At 40.1% G+C, this 16117-nt stretch overlaps 1 pseudogene; it reads left to right on the top strand.

Moving 5' to 3' along the window:
• LOC130173970 (ecto-NOX disulfide-thiol exchanger 2-like) overlaps window positions 1-16117 on the top strand; it is a 160370-nt pseudogene that overhangs the window by 3091 nt on the left and 141162 nt on the right.

The following is a 16117-nucleotide window of genomic DNA, read 5'->3' as shown; positions in this document are numbered from 1 at the left end:
AAAGAGGCAGCATAATGAAATGTGAAAATATGAGTCAGAGATAAAGGAAGCTCTCGTTCTGAGTACCGCTGGCAATATCGTTGTTTGGGAATGGAGGATTCAAGAGGGTATGCTGCTGAAAGGCTGAGATGCTCAGCACTAGTAACCTGGTTATGGATCATTCAGCAGCGCCTCTAAGGTCCAGGAAGACCTGGAGTCTATTGGCTGTTTAACTCCTGATTATTTACATTTCAGGATTGTCCCTAGCATCCTAGTTAGCCGCTTTGTGCCGCTCATCATTCAGTGCAAACAGTTGCGTTTCACATCACAACTGGATTATTGTATTTTACTAAACTTAACTTCCCATCCACTAATGTGTTTTTTTATCTTGGGAGCTGAATTACAATCACATAATGAAAATTTTTCATTTATACTTATTCATTCAGTTACTCCTCTGGTGTTGACCTTCATATTTATACAATAATATTTCAACACACCGTTGACTATGTAGAATGTCATACGTGTAATTGTCAGTTCTGAGGACCACTACTTTCACATGATATCTGCATGGGACTGCAGCTCTCTCCATTCATTGATGGTGAAAACAATTAAGAAAATGTCTATGCTTAGAGAACTTTCATCCTCACACCTTACACACACAGCCAAATACCTTGAAATCATGTGAAATGTTGTCTGGTGTATGGTCAGCGTAAGGCTATTGTTTTTCTGTCCATTTGTATTACTTTAATCGTCATAGAAAGTAACTCACGCCAGCGTTCTTTTACTGTGTCCTCACTTAGTAACTCACCTCAATTCTTGGTGTGTTTTAACCTCAAGTATTTTAAAGCAGACTTATGAAGAAAGCAAAGCCATCATCAAATTTGATTTTTGAGGACTCATTTTCATAATGCATTTTATCAATGTGAAGGCAGCATTGATAAATGCTGTTTGAACCCTTTTGCATCTCTTTAATGAAAGTCGTCTTTTGAGTAGGCAACCTCACAAGGAGTTTAAGTGAATCCCTCGACAGCCCTCCTTTTCTTGTTGTGTCTCACTTTCAGAATCACCATGTTAGAAAACTTATTTCTGTGACATTTGCACCCAGAATTCATGACAGTCCTCAGTTTGAATGTGCGTACAAAAAAACAGGTGAAAGAAACATGTTTTGCACTAAATAAGATAGTAATTTTCAGTATGGCTTTTTATTTTGTAGCACCTCATGCACATGCAAACGCATTTATCTGAAAAGTAGTTTTATGTTTTCCACTTATTTTAAGTAATGACTGACTTTCCTGTCTGTCTCACTGTACTATCAAAAATAAAGACAAAAATGCCCAATAATATAATATAAAATTTTGCACAAAAGGTCACTTGAACTGAAAGATGAACTGGTGGTCAAAGGTCGAGGTCAAGGTCGTGATGACCTCACGTTCTTGTGAACACAATATATCAGGAACGCCCAGAGGGAATTTCATTCCGTCTGGCACAAATATTCACTTGGAGTCAAGGAGGTACTGATCAGCTTTTGCACGCTAATTAACTGACACTGGCCTGGTTGGCAGAGGCATACAACCTCCAGGTGGTAATTCTAGTTTAAAACTTTTAGGTAGGTTCCTGTTATAGCTGTGGCACTTATATGTCAGGATTTGGCGCCTAATGGTGCTTTTCCACAATTGCTGCCACTGCAGTGGACAGCTGTGCTATTGACCACTATCATTCCCGGCAACTTTGTTGATGGACTGCTATTTCCTGGATGATTGTGGGCGATGTAAGAGGCTTTGTTTGCATCTGTGTAGTTGTTTTATGTAGCTACAAAGTTTGGAACAAGTACTGTGGATCCTGTAGTTTTCCCTCGTTTTGTTTCGCTCTCATTGTGTGAGGTTGCTGTAGTTGTTGGTGCTAATTTTATTGGAACTGAAACAAAATTATTGATGGAGGCAAGTTGGCAGGCGTTCCCGAGTTATTGTTTTAAACACCTGTATTCTTGCTGTCTTTCACATAGAAATAACCGGATCCCAGAAAATTTGAAGGGCTGTAATCATCTGCATAAAGAAATCACCATAGAAGGGGGGAGAAACGAGGAGGCAAAGTTATCCGCTGATTGCAGGTAAGTGCTAAAAGCTTAGCTGTGTACAACATTTCTGGGCCAACACGATGAGTTTGGCCAAGTTTCTGAGCTCTGTCTAGGTATATGAATGAAAGGCAACTACCAATACGAAGTCTCTACAATTAGCTAATATAGCTAGCTATACTGAATGAATGGAGCTTTTCTATTATACTTTACATCTTAGTATTTGAGCAGGTGGAAGCCTTTGCAGCACAACCTGTCTTTGAAGCATTGGAAAGAATGCGATAAAAAAGAGTAACACTTCACCAAATGGCACGCTGTCCCGGTGGAAATTACATGCAAATATGGCGACAATAACGTTAATAGAGGCAATATATTACGCTCCAGCAATTTTCTATTGCGAAATGTGATTTGACGGTCCTTTGGAGCGTCAACAAATGGTAGAATAGTTTTTCTTTTTGGACAAACAGGGAATTCTTCAGTTCCCCAGAACTTTGAAAAGTCCTCTTTTATAGACTGGTAAGTTATTCTTCAAATGAATGAATAAGTAGGGGTAAATAATGAAAACAAAAATGAAATATTCAGATGAATGAGCTCAGAGGGGCTACACAGTGTACAACACTTGCTGCTCTGCCAGTTTGTTATCTTATATAATTAGAGAAAATGCTGCATGGGTTGAATTGTAAATCTTTAAATCCAAATTCCAGATTACATTGAGTGACCAGAAAAATAGAATCCCCTTTATATTTTAATTTAAGCAACAACAGTCCTGTAATACATACTACCTTTGTGAAACATCATAATTTTTAATGCCATCTACACTATGTCCGAGGGGTGTTGATGACAACTTTATTTTGTTATTTATTTTACTTTTTTTATTTTGAGGCTGTACTTCATATACAGCCTGTGTGTCATCTTCTTATGCCAGAACCAGAAAAATAGCTACGTCCATGAGAAATGGTGACAGAAATATTGCCGCAAAAATGGCAACAAGGTTTAATGAGATTGACACAGCTGTACAAGTCGTTTGTAAGTCAACTGATTGAGGAAACAAATCCTAAATCAGCATATGTCATCAATCGTCATGAAAAAATGTGAACTGTTCCTAGTAACCACCATTGCAGCTTCTCTGTCAACTGAAAATGATGTAGGCAGGACTTCATTTTATACTGATTTATTAATGCAAAACAAAACAAAATAACAACCCCTTCCCAAACAGAAGTTGTCTAACATGAACACAATATCGGACTGAAAAATGAGGAAAAATGAAATGGGAACTCAGTTTGTAACGGCGATTTGCAACATATGATTGTTTTTTCTTCCTGCTCATTTTGAAATGTTTCACTTACCAAACCAACAGCATACTTGTGAGGTTGATCTACTATTTGTGAGTGTGAAATGTTTGTGAACCGTGACCCTGCCACCATTTGCAATCTGCCCTTTTGTGCAACCAGCTCCTGGTACTAGTCTTGCTTAATTTCCTAGCGAACGAATGCTTTTGTACCTTTAAGGTTCTGTTGTTTCAGGTGAGGCATTCAGTATATAAGTGGGGTTTTTGACGGTACCAGTATTCGTTCATTTGAAGAGCAGTGTGTGAAGGATTATGTGGTAGAATATTGTGAGTGTCAGCAGAATCAGCAGAAACTTGGCAGCCTCGAGGTGTTTTTGGATCAGCTCTAGCGCTCTCAGGGGCTCCACCACCTGATTGATGGCGCTGTTTGTTCCTAATCACTTCAGAGATAAAGTGCCATGCAAGGAACGTTGAAATTGGAACTAAGGAGTCTGCAGCAGCAGGTGCAGGATCTACACTAGAGTTTGGGCAATAACTTCAGATTGTCTCATTGCCTCAACACTCATGCTGTTTCTCCCTGTGGCTTGCTTTATTAGGCACTGGCTGTTGTTTTAGCTTGTCACAAATGTTCAGATCTCTGTTTGCCAGAAACTCCATTTGGGACGGTCTGATTGTTCAGCTTTATGACCTTTTGGAGGTTCACAAAGCTGAGCAATCAGTATCATGTAGTGATTTACCTAATTCAGTCCATTTTAGTGAAGCTGGTATCAGTTTGGTTACAGACTTTGTGTGGTGAATTAGCCTGCCATCCAGGAATGTTGTGTATGCAAACAATCTCAATTTATTCTGAAAGGAAAACAGAAACAGAGTACAAAATAGAGAAGGCTAATTTATCATAACAAACTGGAGTTAGGGAAAAAAAGAAAGCAAATGATCATAAAGTACTGTAGGGGGAAAATGAGAAGATGGGACAGGAAGAAAATGGAGGAAACTGGATTAGACTGTTCACCAGGGAGTGGCTGTGTGATTACACCTCAGCAGACTTTTTTTTTTTTATTTCTGTTCTCAGATAGCATCTTGAGAAAGAAGCTCTCACTCTGCTACATCAATATCAGGATTCACCTCAGCCTGTCACTATAAGCCTCTGTGTGGTAGGAGGGACAGACTGAGCCAGAGATGGATTCCACCTGAATTGTGAACATAAAACGGCTGCATCCCAACGAAAAGCCAGGCCTCCGGAACTAAAAACTAAAAAACCTGAACTAAAATACAGAACACCTCCGCCACTCCCCTTCAGAATAGAGGAGGTGCAGGAAAATTGTTTTCGTTGCAGTGGAGCAACAACACTGTAAGCAGTAATACTGTGACTATCGCCTTCACTGCACAGTGGCCTCTCTCAAGAGACAAAGTGATTCTGAGATTTTCCTGTGATTCTGGCATTTTTTTCTTTCCAGCAATGCCAGGATAAACAATTGGAAATAGCACAACAGAGGCTATGATGGATTACTGTAGGGATGAAGGACACTATATCAGAATGCCTGCGTCCACTGCTGCTGCTGCACAGTGGATGGAGAGCACAGTATACGTTGGAATATATGGGGACTCGCAAATTTACTTAACATTATTGAGTAGGGCCAGACCAATACTTTTGAGTCTGATACCAAAAAATCTATCTAGAATAATCTTTTTTTTAAGAACACATAACATAAACAAATATTTTTGCCAAGGATTGAAGATCATTGATGATTTTTTTTTTTTATAATTATGTACTGAGAGCGGGATGCTTTAAGGTTGAAACATAAACTTGGACATACTATAATGTTGACACTATTCCTAAAGTACCTCAAAGAAATCTCTTGCTTTTCTGCAATGCAATTTCTTGTTGGCCAACATAAACCACTGATAATGATAACTTTTTGATGAATTAATATTGGCCGTTATACTGTCCCAGGCCAATTCACTGCTGAATGCTTGGTGAAATGTAATCCCAAATGGCTGCCATTCAAAACACAAAATGTCCAACTTTCCATATGTTGTAAACTACTGAACTTCATCTGTAGTAATATGTAAGTTTAGTCTATACATTTTACGATGAGCTTTACTGTTTACACTATGGGCAAATAAGGCAACAGCAAGTATAATGTCAAATAATTCACTTTTCTTCCTGTAAATTCCTCCTTGAGAAACTATTTTTCTCCATCATTTTTAAAAAAAAATATTTGTTAGTCTGGTAAAGGCTGTTTGTCTTACCACTGTCCTTTCAGCACCTCAGCACTTATATGTTTCTTTTAGATTAGCATTATACAGTTAGAATTCTCCATTTTATGGAACAGCCATTAAAAGACACCTGATTACATATTTTTAATTCAACTGAAGTGTAATATGGCCTCAGTGAAGTGCTAGAACAAGGAGTAGCAGTAGGTGTAATTCTCTACATAGAGTGTAATCAAAGATTTGAGCCATATATAAACTCAGTGTTAATTGCTATCTGCCACTGTGTCTTTTTTGATACCTCCACTAGGAGCAGTCATAGGGATGTCACCAATTTTATAATATATAGCTGGTAATAGATTTGGAAATATTGGCCATTTCAGATCAGTTTTGCCTTTATTTTCTTCTACATTGTCCAGAATATTTGTTGTGGACAGTTTGTTAAGCTACTAAAGAATGCAGAAATTCAGGGCTCATTTCAAGCAGACCATATTATATATATTTACACATGATGTTGTTTATACAAAATCCCATCTTCTGCAGACATTGACATGTTGAACATTTTCCCTTTAGTGACAACGGTGGAAGACTGAGGTTGTGGTTCAGTGGTTTGGCCCAGTAAGAAGCAGCTTGCACTGAGATTACTTGTCTGAAAAGCAGCCATGTCTCCAACGTAAGACACATAGAATGCCTCAAGGGGCGTTGATGGCACAAAAATAGCTTTAGCAATGAAAAGTTAACCATAATGGGGGGAGGGAGAGGATGCAGACTTTTCAGCCAAACATATCAATTGTGTGTCTAAAGCTCTGCAGGTGCTGGGTGATTCTTGTCCTTAGGGGAGGTCTGGCATCGAATAAAGAACATCCCATATCTTAAGTTTCACTGAAAGAGAGCAGATTTTTATTTTCCTCCTGGAAGTTAAATCACCATGGAAAGGTTGTTTTTGGAGTCCGAGCTAATTCAGATTAGGAGCTTTATTTATTTTAGAATTACTGAAATATAGGGGAACCTCAGGGCAGTTCGGTAATTTTCCATTTGCCTGGGAGGGCTTTTTCTGGGAATCATATATTAGAATTTTTGTCCTGTTTGCTGTAAACATTCTCGCTCTGACAGACCCCACTGTGCAGACCCCTCCATAAACACACAAAAAGCTCTATCTAATATGTCATTTAGAGCAGTCATGAAGGATACACTGTGTGAGCTCAAAAGAAGCCCTGTACCTGAGTGTTTACCGCACTGAGCTCGGCCAGAGTCAGAGCCCTGCTGTTTGGATAACTCCTGTGGATTTTTGTGCATTCAGCACATCTCACTGACCAAAATTTGTTCCGTTGCATTTTTGAAGTCTTCTTGTGTAATGGATTGTGGTCAGCATTTACGAGGAAAAGATACATCAATGGTGTCACTTTTCAAGAGGAAAGCAAAACAGATTTCATTTGAGTTGTTAATGTATTTCTCTCTATTTCTGACCAGTAAAATGCACCTTATAAGTCAGCAGTATGTTTGTTCCTCGCTCACTCAGGGACTCTCTTTCACAACAACATTTCTTTCATCTGTGAGACTATTTTCACTTTTATTACCTTCTTAGTCCCTCTAATTTGCTTGCTCGTGGTAAATCAGCAAAGCTTTTTTTTTTTAGCAGTTTGCCTTGGTAGCCGTCTTGTGTTTATTTGTACTCTGTGTATTTGATTGCTTTTCCATGCTGTTTATGATCATTCTTTCACTTACATTGTGTTTTGTAAAGGATATCACACAGTAAACATAAAAACTACAATTTCTAAGTGAAGTTTTGTTTAGATTTTGAAGTTTATTTCCCTGAAGTTTTTAGTACTCATAAAGGCTTTCCCCCAGGATACTGGTTAGCAAAGTTGATAAGTGTTGACAGCCACTGATGATACAATATCTTTTAAACGAGCTTTCATTTAATGTAGATTCAACTGGATAAAATGTCTGTCCAACTGGTGATTATACAGGTAAAATTCTTAAGGTTTACAGTTTCCCCTTGGTTTAGTTTACATACATTAGTCAACTATAACTGACTTCATGAATAGTTTTATCGCATTGGGAAAATTACATAGCAGTCAGCCATGTCACATCTGGTTAAGTAGTATTAGGTGATACCGTAGCTGTAAGCATTAAGCTTATAGCCCAATGAAAATAAGTAGTTTGTGTTTTTAATGATTTCATTTACATACTGGTGCCAAGCAAATGAAGACAAAACATCCATTCTGAGGAAAAGTTGCATTGCAGGCAGAGGCAAGCTCATCTAATAGGCTTGGATGGATGCAGCACAAGCTGTCCAAGTTTAATATGCTGACTTTGTTACATTTCTTTGCAAATGCATCACAAAGAAAAAAGCCACAAGAGTGAATCATGAATAAAAGGATGTTTTCTGCTTTTCTATCTTCACTAGTTAATGAAAGCTAGGTAGAAAAAATACTTTAATTCACTGTGCCGCTCAAAGGCTACCAGCAGCTACCGGCCATTTTTAAGGTGGAATGTTTCCTTTTTCAATGCATGAGTTGATGTTGTGAATCAATCAATACATCTTAAATGTATATGTGTAATATTTGACCATTCCATTTGTTTTTATTGGCTCTCTTGAATGTCAAAGGCTTTAGTGATCATTGGATCTTCAATAGCTTAAAAAAAAAAAAAGAATTCCAACCGCATTAACTGTTCTTTAAATATTCTATTTCCTCATTTGGAGAAAATAGTGTGGTTCTATTGCGCTCCAGCAGTACTACACTGACGTCGGTGAAGTGAGCCCAGTCCTGGATCATGCATGCTGCACACTCTCTTGTGCACCCTGAACGACAGACACACAGAGAGAGTGACTCTACAGGGACGGTAAAAGATTTTTGACGGTCCACTGACTCACCAGTATTTGTAGCAGTGAGCCCAATGGCCAGTCCGACTATGAAGGGTTTTGTTATATCTGGGTGGTGCACATGCGTAGTACGCCAGTGGTCAGAGTGAATATCAATAGATATTAAAAATCTAAAGCTAACTTAATCTCAGTTTGTTAAATTTACCTTTCTCTCTCTTTAATATACAGTATATAAAGGTAGGACAGGATTTCTTTTCATTCTTGGGTAATATGTCAGGAAGTAGTTTTTGAAATTTAAAAGCAGCTTTTGCTCCAGTATCAAAAAGGTACTTACCTGTACAGGATTTTTCCTGGCCGAAAATTAGGCGGGGGTTGTACTAAGCTATACGACATGTGAAAAAAGGTGGCAACTGGTTTGGTTTTACTTGACATGAACGAAAATATGGGACAAATAGGGTCCCATATTTTTTCAAATCCACCGAGTACTGAGAAAACAAGTACTAGAATTTTGTTGGGAGGCGGAGATGTCCCATATTGATTCAATACAGGACGCAGAATTTTATTTTCAAATACGCGACAATCCCGTATTATACAGGGCAGGTGGCAACCCTATTCACCTGTCTGAAGAGCCGCAAAATCAGGTCGCCGCCTCCTTCCGCAGGCAGAAAATCCATCTCGTTTGTATTCTTCTTCTTTGGCAATTTCGGATGGCTCTGCCTGATGCACGGATTACGATACAGCGCCGTAGTGGTGTACAGCTGCAATTGCAGTTACAAATGTCAAATCCACCTAGTACAGAGAAAACAAGTAGAAGTAAGAATTTTGTCAGGAGGCGGAGGCGGTACAAAATTTGACGAGGTGACCGCCTCCCAATTGTCTGTGCAGGAAAAATCCTGCCTGTAGCTTCAATAGCATTTCTCTGTGAGGCTGTTGTGCAATACCCTTTTGAAAAATCTAAGAATGAAAATTATAACGTAAAGATGGAAACAACAAAAATCCATTGAAAGACATCAGCTCCTATGGTTCCTGTCAGGGCTCATTTATTCACCTCTCATGCTTATGTGAGTCCACACAGCCTTCTCGCCATGTGAATTCTCATCTATATTCACATCCCTCCTCTGCCTGTGGCTCTGCATCCAAACACCTTCCCGTTGGGGTTTGCTGTCTGCATTTCACTGCAGCCCTCATTGATTTGGCCTCGTCTGTGAGCTGAGGAGACCTCCACCTGGGTCAGCCCAATCTGAATCCCTCTTTCAGCTTCAGGCTGCAGGTCTCAAACAGTTCAGATGCCCCCTCTGATTATTTTCTGAGCCTGAGGAAATAAAACAGTGTGATAAAATAAAATTACTCTCTTACTGTATGTGGGGAAACTGTCACTATCTTCCTCAGTGCACTTGGCCGTTTGGCAAGACCTTGACTAGCACAGCAGGAAGTATGATGGAGAAAACGGCAACACGAGAGCTCTGACGTCAAGCTACCTGTTTAGTGTTGTTAGACAAAACAAACTACGATAAAAATACTGCTCAGTTTTCCTTATATTGGACTGGAATTTAATTAGTTAAATTATAACTGACTGAAATAGAGCAAAAAATAATTTATTTGCCAGAGGCAGGAGGGGAGCTAACGAACAATGACAGACACGCAGTCGGATTCTGTCCTTTTCCTCCTTTTGTCCCACCTCCCCTCCCTCCTGCACTCAGTCTTTTTCTCCTTTTATTTCAATACACTGACCATTTTACATCAGACTGGCCTGACCGTGGCCTCCTGCAGGTGACAGATACCCATGGGATCTGAGTCATCATCGCTGCATTCCTGTGTATCATTCCACTGATACTTTTTAAGGGATGAGCTATCCACCTCTCTATGGGCTCTATTTTAGCTGTCCAAAGCACACAGTCTAAAGCGCATGGCGCAAATTGCATTTAGGGTGTCGTACTTACTTACTTACTTACTTACTTCTTAATTAATCATATGAATGTTTTGAGCGTAACATGCAATAAACCAATCAGAGTGACATTTCCCATTCCCCTATTAGCCAGGCGCGCTTACACTTAAGCCCATTGCTATTATAATGGTGTAGTGTTTGACACAGAATTAGATTCTATTGGTGGTGAGTTGATGACATATTGTGACTGACCAGTGAGCCCAGTCCCATCACATGCATACAGCAGCTCTGCACCTCGAGGGGAAGGGAAGGGCTGAGCAAATCAATGCGCTGCGCACAGCTCTACAAAGAAGCAACAAATCACGTTAGACATCTTTTGTTATTTAATGAGAAGTGTAAATAAACTTTTGATTCATTATGAAACTGTGGTGGGAAAAATTTAATCTGGGTGATGAATGGGAAACACTGATGGATTTACTAGGTACTACGAAATAATGCTTCTCTGCACAGACTCATTTATGTCCAAGAGACTTCCATGACGCATGGCAATGTTATGCAACACACAACATGCCATGAAGAATGCTCTGACCTTCTGAGGGCTGTATTGTAATGTTCTGACTGGCAACATCTGAGGCGCATTTTCAGCTCACTCTGCTTGTGTGTAACAGGCAGAGTGTGCATGCATTGCGCATATTGCTGTCTTGACAATGCTCCTTTAAATTAACAGTGAAATACTTTGCCAATGATTTCAGGTTTTTGTTTGTCAATTGTGTGATTGATTTCCGCTACTTCAACATAGCATTGCACTAACAGTGTGCCAGACCACACCTCATTTTAAGACCAACACGCCCATGGGTTTTCAGACCGGTGCTGTTGTATTTGTTATTTAAATAACATGGATGCTGGATGGGAAAATGGCAACTGCATTGGTCATTTCCTGTGTTTCTCTTTGCGCTGCTTTGTGCCAGGTGTGCCTATTTTTTTAGTGTAAGAATCTGTGCTAAGTTAGTGGAACATAGGAATACAGTTTGCTCCTTTATTTCCATTGTATGTGTGAAAGTCTTTCCAAACAGACCTTGGAGTCCTTGCTCCCTAAGGAGCATCACAGCTGCAGTGGACAGCTCCCACTGTGCTGCTGCTCCAGTGGAGATAATCTCCCTGTCAGCAGCCTGTCTCTTTCCCAGATGTCAACTGATGCCAACTGTTGTGTACCTTCAGTTTGCACTCTCACAGTGCTGTCAGCAAGTGCTCATTTCACCGTTTTAGCATACCATCACACGCCAAACTCACTGCATACATTTTCCACCTCAGTGTTTGAGCCACAAATGCAGGAAGGTGTGAATGTGTGTCTAATGACCTCCATGTAGGTGTTTTGTGTTGCACTTTAATATGAATAAATCACCACAATCATTTTTGAAAAATTAATATAATTAAAGAAAACAGTACATACTGATGAGATGGATGAGAAGATACACAGCCTACACATGCTATCTGCTCTTTGAGGCTGTGCTTGGCAGAGTGGTGTTCGGATAATGTTGATCGTGTTCAACATTTTGGATTAGTGTGTGTTACTGTAGCATGCTTAAGTTTTGCAGTCATTTGGTCAAACTAAGGTACCTGAAAAATTCAGATATTGACCTGATGATGGTGCTAGATGACCCAGACCTACTGCAGGTGTTACACAGACTGTGGATGAGTACCTCATGCAACCCCATGTCAAATAACCTGAACTGTCACTCTAAAGGGGAGGCTATGAAATCAGCGTTCAGGCTTTCTGTCCAGGGTGCTGCATGTTGTTCTCTGTGATAGTGGACTCTTTGTTGACAGATGCCAGCAGCAGCTGACTTACATTATGGCACTGAACACACCCATTACACAGAGGAAGGTAATTGGATTCACAAATCAGCTGTCAGCTCCAGGTTTATAGTGGCATTGGGCTTTATGGGTAATATATCAGGGAGTGGTGGACGGTTTGTCAGAGGTAGTTTGTAGGTAACGAAGAACTGGCAATGTAGAGAGCACTGTGGGAGCATCAGCGTTCATTTCTTACCGTTTTGTAGAGCTTTTACTGAGCAGAAACCACTGGTGAGCAATGAGTCACTGTGATACCACTCATCCCCAAAGAACTAAGCCCTGCATCATTGACTGGAATGATACATGCTTTTGTAGGCAATTAAACCTTTGACTTATTGTCTAAAACGACCAGGCTAAGTAACATCTGATTACTTTTACCAAATCCTCTTACATTCAAAACTGCATTAATTGACTCATTTGTTTGGGTCAAATTACAAATGTGCCACAGGATGTCATGAGTCATTTGCCCCTGTCCTCTCCTCACTGCACTGCAACAACAAGCTCTGTCCATTGACAAGGACTGAGCTGGGAAGATGAAAGATGTAAAAAGGAATGTCATCCAGTTTTTATACAGCATAAAACCTGAGGCTATCTGAACTGAATGGAGAGGTCAGAACATGTGGCCTGGCACAGTATGAGGTAACTCCTTTCTCACCTTATCTCTGTCTCATGCTCTTTATTATGGCAGAGTGGGCAGTGTTTTCTTGCAGCAAGAGAAATATCGGTACTGCTCCTCTTGGGTCACAGGAGATGAAAATGCATCGATTGAGAAGTAGCCAAAGATTCCAGCTGCATCTTTTCAGATTTTCACCCTTATCCTTTGTCTCTCTGCACAGCTGACATCGGCCCAAACAAGAGCCACCGTGGCAGAGAGGAATGAGGATTAATTGTTTTCTGCAGGTACAGAGGGCAGTCACAGCGGTCTGCTTTATCGAGCCCCTGTTGAGATCCCATATGCAGGGTGAAATCTGTTCCTATTCTCCAGAGCTGGCTTGACCGTGTCCAAAAAAAAAAAAAAAAAAAACGCTCCAGAGAAGCACACTGTGGCTCACCTCCCAACAGAAGGAGCATCCAAATCCAGAAATCATGCCATCCACTTGGCCTAATGACACCTGCAAACATTTAATGGAAATATTAGATTACAGTGGGGTTGTTGTTGTTTGAAACATCAAGTCTTTGGTGCCTCAGTGTGTCAGACTGGCTTTTCCTTTCGCGCTACGAAGAGACCTGGTCTGAAGCTGCGTTCATTAAGAGATATAATTTCAGCAGTTTTAATTCAGGTCTGTGTGCTTGAATGTGGCCTTGAGGGCACTGCTTTGCTTACTTGGTCAAGTTGCTACTGTGTTTTTCCTTTTTCAATTTCTGCTTGTCCTTGCAGTGAAGATTGGTTTGTGACAGTTCCAAGATAAATGGCTTATGTCCCGCGGAACATATTTTATTTTGCTATGTCCAGTATATCATGCCAATAAATCAACAGTATGTGTGTAACCTCCTCCACTGTTGCCAGCAATGCTTGGGGTGTGCCAGATTTGGTCAACGGTTGAATGATAAATTCTTTTTCTGAAGGCCACAGGAATATGTGGGAGTTGCTGGGCTGATTTATTAAAGACAAAACAGAATGTGAGTGGAGGAGTTTCGTTACTGATGGGGTCGTGAATGATATCTGTTGTTGCGGCTGGCAGATATGGAGGGGGGGATGTCACTGTAGGTGTGCACGGGATCGTCTGATTGGATGAACTGTCGAAGCTGATGCAAATGCAGCAGAATACAAACGGCAACCAAGTCGCTGCCTCCAGAGGGATTTGCACTCCCAGCTAAAGCGTTTTTCCTCCGTAAATGGAGTCGAACAATCTCCTGGTCCGTACTAATCTGTGCATACTTATTTCTCTGTTCAGTTTTATACTGTAACAGCATTGTGTACAGGCTTAAATCCCACTTCCATGTGATGGCTATTTATGTATCCTTATCAACAGTTATTCAGTTCTTTATGTTAAAATCACAGCAGAGGATTCATATTCTTAATCAGGGTTTTTAATGGCTCAAATGGCTGAGCTGATCACGTGCATGTGTACCGTGCCTTCAACTGACTCAAGCAAACACTTTTGACAAGCAACAAATTTTAGGAGTTTTAATAATTGTGTGATGGAGCAAAATGACAATTATCGGATTAAAGAATATTTAAAAAAAAAATGAATCTACCCTCTTCAACATAACAAGACAACTGCAACAAGCTGTGTTGATTTAATTTTGATTATTTTTTAAACAACTATTTCATATAAGTTTTTTGTTACTTCTCGAGTGAAGCTTTTGTAAAAGTGCCACCTTCTCCAATGCCTTTCTACTTTTCTAGTTTTAGTGTTATCGGTAGAGTCAGGTGGTTTTGTTCAGCTATTGCGGGTCAAAACCACTGGCTCTGTATTTTTGAGAAAATCTGGGAAAATGAATAAAAAGTTGACGTTAAAATCACATAAACATCAGCTTAGTGTAAATACATTCCTGGCAACTGGCTACGATTCATCGTCCTATCTGCACTCTGACTGTGATTCTCTCCATCACCAGTCGCCTCCACTTCTTGTGGTTGTGCATGACTTTCAGACCTGACAAATTTACCGCATCTCGTCAGTAACACGAATGATTACTTTATAACTGGTTGTAATCATCATATGATGTCTGCATTGTTTCACCTGCCCTCGTGATTCTCCTCCTCGCAATCTTGCCTTGTAAAGTAATGGCAGATTCCACGAGCCGTATCTGCAAAGCTGAAAACATTACACGGATGGGATGTAACATTAATTTAGGAAACATTTTTAATAAATTGGACGTGCTTAGATGCAAAAGAAACAATATCCACTTGTTTGAACAGCCAGGAAATATCAGCGCGCTTGCCTGCTACACTCCTGCTGTTGTGAATAAACAGACTCTCGTTGGAGGAAATTCCTTGAGAAAAGTTACAGCTCTTTAGTTATGGTAAAGCATTTCCTGTTGCACTGTGCTGATTACGATACAGCGCCACCACATCGGCGTGATGCAGTGCTTTTTAGAAAATAGTGTTTTCCATGAAGACGCCCACCAGAGTTTTGTTGAGAGCTGGAGGCGGCATGAAATGTGACGGAGGCGGCCGCTTCGTAATTATCTTTGCGGGAAATCCCTGTTAATTGGATATAAACTTAATATACTGTATAGTGCAAACATAATTGGATGAGTTGGAAGCTGTGCTGGGTGACACATTTTTGCTCAGTCAATAAAATATTTAAAGCCAAAGATTGTTTTAGTTCAGCTTGATCATTTAATGCTGTCCCTTGCATTCACATCAAAGCACTCATTAGTGAAACTCTAATCTTATCTCTGCACGACATCTGTTACATGGGAATATCTTTAGGGCTCCAACATATGAAAGGTACAGCAAAGATATCTATCTGTACGCATGGTTCTATTGTATGACCCCAGATGGTTGTTCAATACAGAAGACCCCCCCCCCCCTCCAAAAAAATTAAATGTGCAATAGACCACTGCGGTGCTGGGCAGCACCCATGTGTGAAAGTATATCGTTCTACACTTTGAATGTGAAAAAACAATGGTGGGTGTGCTCTGTAAATCTAGTTTTTCCTCATATAAAGAGGCATAAACACACACAATTAGAGCGTTTTCATAAAGTGGTGATAAGTTTATTTACGTGGAAACAAAGACCGTGTGTGTGTGTGTGTGTGTGTGTGTGTGTGTGTGTTTGAGAGAGGGAGAAAGAAAGAGAGAGCATGCACATCAATTCACATACGTTTTCACCCTCAACCTAAAATTGCAGTTTTAGATTACAGCCTGACATCTGTTACTCCCTATGGTATATCAGTATTCATACAGCCCCTTACATTCAATTAGCCTAGTGTTCACCACATACACATTCACATACCCAGTCACACACACACATACACACATACATATAGATACACATCACACTGCAGATGACCTTCAGCTTGCCATATGCCTGTGTGTATTGTAATAGCTGTA

This window comes from Seriola aureovittata, chromosome 8 (assembly GCF_021018895.1).
Source record: "Seriola aureovittata isolate HTS-2021-v1 ecotype China chromosome 8, ASM2101889v1, whole genome shotgun sequence".
NCBI classification, from domain to species: Eukaryota; Metazoa; Chordata; class Actinopteri; order Carangiformes; family Carangidae; genus Seriola; species Seriola aureovittata.
Note: the sequence above shows the minus strand (reverse complement) of the source record. Positions and strands in the feature narration are given on the sequence as shown.